Source organism: Montipora capricornis, chromosome 11, assembly GCF_036669925.1.
Source record: "Montipora capricornis isolate CH-2021 chromosome 11, ASM3666992v2, whole genome shotgun sequence".
In the NCBI taxonomy this organism is placed as follows: Eukaryota; Metazoa; Cnidaria; class Anthozoa; order Scleractinia; family Acroporidae; genus Montipora; species Montipora capricornis.
The window spans coordinates 2,308,287-2,318,286 of NC_090893.1; the positions used below are offsets into that span (position 1 = coordinate 2,308,287).

Consider the following 10,000-nt stretch of genomic DNA (forward strand, 5'->3'; position numbering starts at 1 on the left):
ACGTATGTAAAAGTCGCAATACACCAGAAGATAATTCCAAAATGATCTCTTGATCTGTTAATCCTTTGTCCCCTTTCAGTGAACTTAAATGAAGAGGTTAAGTTAATTCTTCATTTTGACCTAAACGTAATTTTCATTGCTATATACTCCGGGAAAAATATTAATTTTCCGCGGGAAAATGCCACTAAAATGCTCGAATGATGCTCAATGCCTTCGCCTCACTAAAATGCTCGAAAGAATGCTAGCATAACGTTCAAAAGCCTACCCCAGTTGTAAGTTGAACACCGTTGCATGGGTTGTTTGAGCTGACGTATTTACTAGACTCCTTGCAGTAGTTTTTTGTGTCGGTCCCATTACACAAAACTACTGCAAGGATATGGCGCGCCGTTTGTTTCAAATTAATTATATCTACCGATTGGCCCACCGTCATATCTCTTCACCTAACTGACCGTTATCATTACTTGATCAGTTGCAAGTCAATTATTCCATATTTTATCAGTTTTACTGATTTATCGATCCTTTGTCTCTTACATTAGATCCGTTGTGTTGCTGATATTCCATCACTTGTACGGTTTTATTGATCAGTTGTGTGCTGAATATTCGATCAGTTGTACTGATTTATCGATCAGTTGTGTCCCTAATATTCCCGGCTCAGTTGTACTGATTTATCGATCAGTTATGTACCTAAGTACCTAATGTTCGATCAGTTATACTGATTTATCGATCAGTTGTGTCCCTAATATTCGTTCTGTTGTACTTATTTATCGATCAGTTGAGTCCCTCATATTCGATCAGTTGTACTGATTTCTCGATCAGTTGTGTAGTTAATATTCGATCAGCCTTGTACTGATTTATCGATCAGTTGTGTCGCTAACATTCGATCACTTGTATTGATTTATCGATCAGTTGTGTCCCAAATATTCGGTTGCACCGATTTATCGATCAGTTGTGTCCCTAATATTAGATCAGTTGTACTGATTTATCGATCAGTTGTGTCCTTAATATTCGATCAGTTGTACTGATTTATCGATCAGTTGTGTCCCTAATATTCGATCAGTTGTACTGATTTATTAGATCAGTTGTGTCCCAAATATTCGATTAGTTGGACTGATTTATCGATCAGTTGTGTCCCAAATATTCGGTTGCACCGATTTATCGATCAGTTGTGTCCCTAATATTCGATCAGTTGTACTGATTTATCGATCAGTTGTGTCCCTAATATTCGATCAGTTGTACTGATTTATCGATCAGTTGTGTCCCTAATATTCGATCAGTTGCACTGATTTATCGATCAGTTGTGTCCCTAATATTCGATCAGTTGTACTGATTTATCGATCAGTTGTGTCCCTAACATTCGATCAGTTGTACTGATTTATCGATCAGTTGTGTACCAAATATTAGATCAGTCGTACTGATTTATCGATCAGTTGTGTCCCAAATATTCGATTAGTTGTACTGATTTAATTATCAGATTAGTTGTGTCCCAAATATTCGATTAGTTGCACTGATTTATCGTTCAGTTGTGTCCCTAATATTCGATCAGTTGCACTGATTTATCGATCAGTTGTGTCCGTAATATTCGATCAGTTGTACTGATTTATCGATCAGTTGTGTCCCTAATATTCGATCAGTTGTACTGATTTATCGATCAGTTGTGTACCAAATATTAGATCAGTCGTACTGATTTATCGATCAGTTGTGTCCCAAATATTCGATTAGTTGTACTGATTTAATTATCAGATTAGTTGTGTCCCAAATATTCGATTAGTTGCACTGATTTATCGTTCAGTTGTGTCCCTAATATTCGATCAGTTGCACTGATTTATCGATCAGTTGTGTCCGTAATATTCCATCAGTTGAAGTGATTTATCATCGACTAATTGGCTCTCACATTCGATCAGTTGTGTCCCTAATGTTTGATCCGTTATATTGATTTATCGGTCAGTCGTACTGAATTATCAATCAGCGGTGTCCCTGATATTCGATCAGTTGTACTGATTTGTCGATCAGTTCTCTTTCACATTCGATCATCGACTACCCTTACGCTTACACGAACACGAAGAGTAAGCTAGAGGATTAAAATTACGAGGGTATATAGATAGACAATCTCGTTTCTAGATCTCACTCTGTCATTGGAAATATGAGATCTCCCTTCCGTATGACCGTGGGAGATCTGGCTACGAGATTGAAATAGACTAAACATTTCGATCAGTTGTACTGATTTATCGATCAGTTGTGTCTCCGAAATTTTATCAGTTGTGTCCCTAATATTCGATCGTTCATTGTATTGATTTATCGGTAAGTTGTCTCTCTCACATTCGATCGGTTGTGTGTCTAATATTCGATCAGTTACACCGATTTATCGATCAGGGCCGTGTTCCTGAAAGGTGTAATAACTCTATTTCAGGGATAAATGTGCTTTATTCCAGGCACATTTATCCCTGGAATAGGGTTATTACACTTTTCAGGAACCGGCCCCAGTTGTGCTGGTTTGTCGATCAGTTGTACTGCCAATTGTTTATCGATCAGTTTTGTCCCTGATATTTGATCAGTTGTACTGATTTTTCGATCAGTTGTCTGCTTAATATTTGATCAGTTGTATGCTTAATATTCGATCAGTTGAACTGATTTATCGCCCTTATCCGAGAAGACTAGAGAGTGTAGCCATTTTCGAAACCATTTGCAGATCTCATTACCAAGCCAACACGTTCTCCTTGGTTATTAAAGACCCAAGTGTTGGTCGGTCGGATTCGAAATCAACTCCTCGAAGCTTGACAGCCCTGAGCCACCGGTGTGGTCCGCGGTCAATATCATTTTAAGTTATTCTTATTGTTATCCATTGTTCTGATCAAGTGCTTGTAAGAATTAGAATCAAGCTGCTGTACGAGTGTCCTTTACTTGACCTGTCTAATTACTGATTTGATGCCCATACTTAGAACTGTTTGATCCAAATGATCAATCGATTGGTTGAAAAAAAAAAACATACTGGTCTGGTCGCCATTACCCATGCGCAAATGTCTCTTCAGTGTTTGCAAGTGTCCCGATTTACTAGTGAACTTGCGAATGCTTTCGGACTTCATACTAATTGGCGTGCGACGTGCTACTTTATATTGCAAATAAGTGCTTCGTTGTATCATTTGTTTTATGAATTTACCAAGGGAGTGGGCGTTGTTTCTTGGTCTGGTCTGACCGTTTAACACGGCCCAAGTGCTACTGATAGGATATCCATAAATAACAAGAAAACCTGATCCACTCACTGTGCGCAATTGACCGTATTCAACTGATCCACAAATATTACGCACGCAATCTAGCTGATCACTAAATCGAATATTAGGGACATAACCAAGGGTTAGCTTCCGATTCATCGGGTAATGTGACTAGTAGGAGCAGGAAGATACAGGCAGCAAATTGAATCACTTTCATTATGCCGACAAAGCCTTTGACTTCTGTTGAAAAAAATTAACGAAAACAAATTTCAATTTTAGGGGCCGCGACTGCTAAACTAATCACCACTTTGCTTCTTAGTTCAATGCAAGTCTACCCTGGGTGCCAGAGCTTTTATTTTTCTTTTCGCTTCGATCCACATCGCGGCTTCGCAGCTCATAGGTATAACGCCAAAGAAATCAGTACCCAGGGTACTGTGTGTCCGCAAAAATGAAACTGACTTCCGCAATTGTAGAAAGTATATTATTAAGGGAGTTTTTGCTTGCAAGTAGCCGGTTTTTTTTTTTTTAATTTGTCGTCGCCTGAGGTAAAGTTTAAAGGACAACTAATTATTTACTCAATCCCCCAATTCAAAATGGAACAAAATTATTTTAGCATCCAGTGATATTATAAAGAGGTTGTAAGGAAAGCCACCGATTGAAGACAAAAATACAATTTGGCCAAACGAACTAAGAGACCTCCGCAAATTTAAGTCGATTAAACTTACCAACCAAATTTGAGCTCTTGTCGAAGAAGTTCAAGGATGGATAACCGCTTCAAATGATTGTGTACTGGAAATTCTTAATTCGTGAAAAAATGCATTGGAAACTTAATTAACTGACTTGTTTACAAAGAGCTGTTTGCTCAGCCGTTTTCTCACCGTGTGCGGGGAAATTTTGATGAGAAATTGGCCTCACGAGGCCGTGAGGAAAAAATCAAACATGTTTGATATTTTTCGCCTCGCGAGGCAAATTCCTCATTGTGTGCGGCCATCGTGAGAATCGAGTTGAGCTTGTTCAATGAAGCATCCAATGAAACTACATGGCATTCTCACGTGACTTCAGTGACGTCCGAATTTCTTCCTCCGACACCATCCTGAACCGTTGGAGTCACGTCAGTATGTCATGTATTTTTATTGGATGCTTGATTAAACCAAGCTCAGTTCGATTCTCACGATGGCCGCACACATTGAGGAATTTGTCTCGCGAGGCCAAAAATATCAAACATGTTTGATTTTATCCTCACGGCCTCGCGAGGCGAATTTCTCACCACAATTTCCCCGCACACGTGAGGAAACGGCTGAGCAAACCGCCTCCCGAGGCAGTTTGCTCAGCTCTTTCCTCAAGTGTGAGGCGGGCTTAACGTGTTTAAAATTCCTTCCCGTGGCGCAGTTTATACCTTTAGTACACCACTCTTCATTAAACTTGAAGGAGCATAAGGCGTGACTGTTTGACACGATTGAATTTGAAATCGATAAATTAATTGGTTTGGATAGTCAAATTCTCTTTAGAAGACAACATGATTTTCAGTTGCTTACCGCGTCAAGCACCGCTCAGGATTCAATGGCTCGTCTAAAATTGCAACAAGGAATATCGTGTTTTGAAATTACAGTGCGACGCACCTTCAACGTGGCCACCTAAAAATAGCTCTTTACAAATTGTCCGCCAATCAGGGTGTGTGAATTTGATTGACAGTCACGCCTCCTTGCAAAGTCCCCACAGTTGGGATTTTGTGCATTATGCTTTTATTTCCCCACTGAAATGCTCTACCTTAATGCTCCATTTTTACCACTAAAATGCTCGGTTTCGCCCAAACAAGTTACTTAAATGCTCGCTTAATGCTCATATATGGGAGTTTTTTAATTTTCATAATTTCAATGTTTTAACACAATTACAGTTCGGTGCTTAATAAAAACGTTTACTTAGTAGAACAGGTTAACAAGAACGTATGTAAAAGTCGCAATACACCAGAAGATAATTCTCAAAATGATCTCTTGATCTGTTAATCCTTTGTCCCCTTTCAGTGAAACTTAAATGAAGAGGTTAAGTTAATTCTTCATTTTGACGTAAACGTAATTTTCATTGCTATATACTCCGGGGAAAAATATTAATTTTCCGCCGGGAAAATGCCACTAAAATGCTCGAATGATGCTCAATGCCTTCGCCTCACTAAAATGCTCGAAAGAATGCTAGCATAACGTTCAAAAGCCTACCCACAGTTGTAAGTTGAACACCGTTGCATGGGTTGTTGAGCTGACGTATTTACTAGACTCCTTGCAGTAGTTTTTTGTGTCGGTCCCATTACACAAAACTACTGCAAGGATATGGCGCGCCGTTTGTTTCAAAATTAATTATATCTACCGATTGGCCCACCGTCATATCTCTTCACCTAACTGACCGTTATCATTACTTGATCAGTTGCAAGTCAATTATTCCATATTTTATCAGTTTTACTGATTTATCGATCCTTTGTCTCTTACATTAGATCCGTTGTGTTGCTGATATTCCATCACTTGTACGGTTTTATTGATCAGTTGTGTGCTGAATATTCGATCAGTTGTACTGATTTATCGATCAGTTGTGTCCCTAATATTCCCGGCTCAGTTGTACTGATTTATCGATCAGTTATGTACCTAAGTACCTAATGTTCGATCAGTTATACTGATTTATCGATCAGTTGTGTCCCTAATATTCGTTCTGTTGTACTTATTTATCGATCAGTTGAATCCCTCATATTCGATCAGTTGTACTGATTCATCGATCAGTTGTGTAGTTAACATTCGATCAGCCTTGTACTGATTTATCGATCAGTTGTGTCGCTAACATTCGATCAGTTGTATTGATTTATCGATCAGTTGTGTCCCAAATATTCGGTTGCACCGATTTATCGATCAGTTGTGTCCCTAATATTAGATCAGTTGTACTGATTTATCGATCAGTTGTGTCCTTAATATTCGATCAGTTGTACTGATTTATCGATCAGTTGTGTCCCTAATATTCGATCAGTTGCACTGATTTATCGATCAGTTGTGTTCCTAATATTCGATCAGTTGCACTGATCATGATTTATCTATCAGTTGTGTCCCTAATATTCGGTTGCACCGATTTATCGATCAGTTGTGTCCCTAATATTCGATCAGTTGTACTGATTTATCGATCAGTTGTGTACCAAATATTAGATCAGTTGTACTGATTTATCGATCAGTTGTGTCCCTAATATTCGATCAGTTGCACTGATTTATCGATCAGTTGTGTCCCTAATATTCGATCAGTTGTACTGATTTATCGATCAGTTGTGTCCCTAACATTCGATCAGTTGTACTGATTTATCGATCAGTTGTGTACCAAATATTAGATCAGTCGTACTGATTTATCGATCAGTTGTGTCCCAAATATTCGATTAGTTGTACTGATTTAATTATCAGATTAGTTGTGTCCCAAATATTCGATTAGTTGCACTGATTTATCGTTCAGTTGTGTCCCTAATATTCGATCAGTTGCACTGATTTATCGATTAGTTGTCTCCCTAATATTCGATCAGTTGTACTGATTTATCGATCAGTTGTGTCCCTAACATTCGATCAGTTGTACTGATTTATCGATCAGTTGTGTACCAAATATTAGATCAGTCGTACTGATTTATCGATCAGTTGTGTCCCAAATATTCGATTAGTTGTACTGATTTAATTATCAGATTAGTTGTGTCCCAAATATTCGATTAGTTGCACTGATTTATCGTTCGGTTGTGTCCCTAATATTCGATCAGTTGTACTGATTTATCTATCAGTTGTGTCCCTAATATTCGATCAGTTGTACTGATTCATCGATCAGTTGTGTCCGTAATATTCCATCAGTTGAAGTGATTTATCATCGACTAATTGGCTCTCACATTCGATCAGTTGTGTCCCTAATGTTTGATCCGTTATATTGATTTATCGGTCAGTCGTACTGAATTATCAATCAGCGGTGTCCCTGATATTCGATCAGTTGTACTGATTTGTCGATCAGTTCTCTTTCACATTCGATCATCGACTACCCTTACGCTTACACGAACACGAAGAGTAAGCTAGAGGATTAAAATTACGAGGGTATATAGATAGACAATCTCGTTTCTAGATCTCACTCTGTCATTGGAAATATGAGATCTCCCTTCCGTATGACCGTGGGAGATCTGGCTACGAGATTGAAATAGACTAAACATTTCGATCAGTTGTACTGATTTATCGATCAGTTGTGTCTCCGAAATTTTATCAGTTGTGTCCCTAATATTCGATCGTTCATTGTATTGATTTATCGGTAAGTTGTCTCTCTCACATTCGATCGGTTGTGTGTCTAATATTCGATCAGTTACACCGATTTATCGATCAGGGCCGTGTTCCTGAAAGGTGTAATAACTCTATTTCAGGGATAAATGTGCTTTATTCCAGGCACATTTATCCCTGGAATAGGGTTATTACACTTTTCAGGAACCGGCCCCAGTTGTGCTGGTTTGTCGATCAGTTGTACTGCCAATTGTTTATCGATCAGTTTTGTCCCTGATATTTGATCAGTTGTACTGATTTATCGATCAGTTGTCTGCTTAATATTTGATCAGTTGTATGCTTAATATTCGATCAGTTGAACTGATTTATCGCCCTTATCCGAGAAGACTAGAGAGTGTAGCCATTTTCGAAACCATTTGCAGATATCATTACCAAGCCAACACGTTCTTCTTGGTTATTAAAGACCCAAGTGTTGGTCGGTCGGATTCGAAATCAACTCCTCGAAGCTTGACAGCCCTGAGCCACCGGTGTGGTCCGTGGTCAATATGATTTTAAGTTATTCTTATTGTTATCCATTGTTCTGATCAAGTGCTTGTAAGAATTAGAATCAAGCTGCTGTACGAGTGTCCTTTACTTGACCTGTCTAATTACTGATTTGATGCCCATACTTAGAACTGTTTGATCCAAATGATCAATCGATTGGTTGAAAAAAAAAAAAACATACTGGTCTGGTCGCCATTACCCATGCGCAAATGTCTCTTCAGTGTTTGCAAGTGTCCCGATTTACTAGTGAACTTGCGAATGCTTTCGGACTTCATACTAATTGGCGTGCGACGTGCTACTTTATATTGCAAATAAGTGCTTCGTTGTATCATCTGTTTTTATGAATTTACCAAGGGAGTGGGCGTTGTTTCTTGGTCTGGTCTGACCGTTTAACACGGCCCAAGTGCTACTGATAGGATATCCATAAATAACAAGAAAACCTGATCCACTCACTGTGCGCAATTGACCGTATTCAACTGATCCACAAATATTACGCACGCAATCTAGCTGGTCACTAAATCGAATATTAGGGATATAACCAAGGGTTAGCTTCCGATTCATCGGGTAATGTGACTAGTAGGAGCAGGAAGATACAGGCAGCAAATTGAATCACTTTCATTATGCCGACAAAGCCTTTGACTTCTGTTGAAAAAAATTAACGAAAACAAATTTCAATTTTAGGGGCCGCGACTGCTAAACTAATCACCACTTTGCTTCTTAGTTCAATGCAAGTCTACCCTGGGTGCCAGAGCTTTTATTTTTCTTTTCGCTTCGATCCACATCGCGGCTTCGCCTCTCATAGGTATAACGCCAAAGAAATCAGTACCCAGGGTACTGTGTGTCCGCAAAAATGAAACTGACTTCCGCAATTGTAGAAAGTATATTATTAAGGGAGTTTTTGCTTGCAAGTAGCCAGTTTTTTTTTTTTAATTTGTCGTCGCCTGAGGTAAAGTTTGAAGGACAACTAATTATTTACTCAATCCCCCAATTCAAAATGGAACAAAATTATTTTAGCATCCAGTGATATTATAAAGAGGTTGTAAGGAAAGCCACCGATTGAAGACAAAAATACAATTTGGCCAAACGAACTAAGAGACCTCCGCAAATTTAAGTCGATTAAACTTACCAACCAAATTTGAAATCTTGTCGAAGAAGTTCAAGGATGGATAACCGCTTCAAATGATTGTGTGCTGAAAGAGAAAAGTCAAGAAGTCTTAATTCGTAGAAAAAATGCATTGGAAACTTAATTAACTGACTTGTTTAAAAAGAGCTATCAATTAATTTAAGGTGTCTCCACTTCAGTTTTAAATATATTTGCAACTGCATGCTCACCGAGAACACAGAATCTAGTCTATTTCACTTCACATGTAATTAAGATTTAAGAAAAGTTTCAAAGTGAAATCTCAGGATCGTAACGTGTTTAAAATTCCTTCCCGTGGCGCGGGTTATACCTTTAGTACACCACTCTTCATTAAACTTGAAGGAGCATAAGGCGTGACTGTTTGACACGATTGAATTTGAAATCGATAAATTAATTGGTTTGGATAGTCAAATTCTCTTTAGAAGACAACATGATTTTCAGTTGCTTACCGCGTCAAGCACCGCTCAGGATTCAATGGCTCGTCTAAAATTGCAACAAGGAATATCGTGTTTTGAAATTACAGTGCGACGCACCTTCAACGTGGCCACCTAAAAAAAGTTCTTTACAAATTGTCCGCCAATCAGGGTGTGTGAATTTGATTGACAGTCACGCCTCCTTGCAAAGTCCCTACAGTTGTAAGTTGAGCTGACCTATTTACTAGCCTCCTTACAGCAGTTTTTTTGTGTCGGTCCCATTACACAAAACTACTGCAAGGAGGCTAACGTATTTACACGTAGTTGTTAAATGTGAAAGTTTGTCAGGTGGCCACGGTAAGGCGCGTTGCACTGTAATTATGAACACTTCCTTGTTTCTTATTACGTACCCTGGGTACTAGTCTTCGTCGCAGCTGT

General features: G+C 38.7%; 1 long non-coding RNA gene across 1 annotated transcript in view; it reads right to left on the reverse strand.

The window, feature by feature from the left end:
• Positions 1-9,185: 9,185 nt before the first annotated feature.
• The window catches only part of LOC138024042 (uncharacterized), a 17,461-nt gene continuing 16,646 nt past the window's right edge, over positions 9,186-10,000 (reverse strand). Inside the window, exon 4 of the long non-coding RNA XR_011126874.1 lies at positions 9,186-9,198. This is a non-coding gene — a long non-coding RNA (uncharacterized lncRNA). The remainder of the gene's footprint in view (positions 9,199-10,000) is intronic.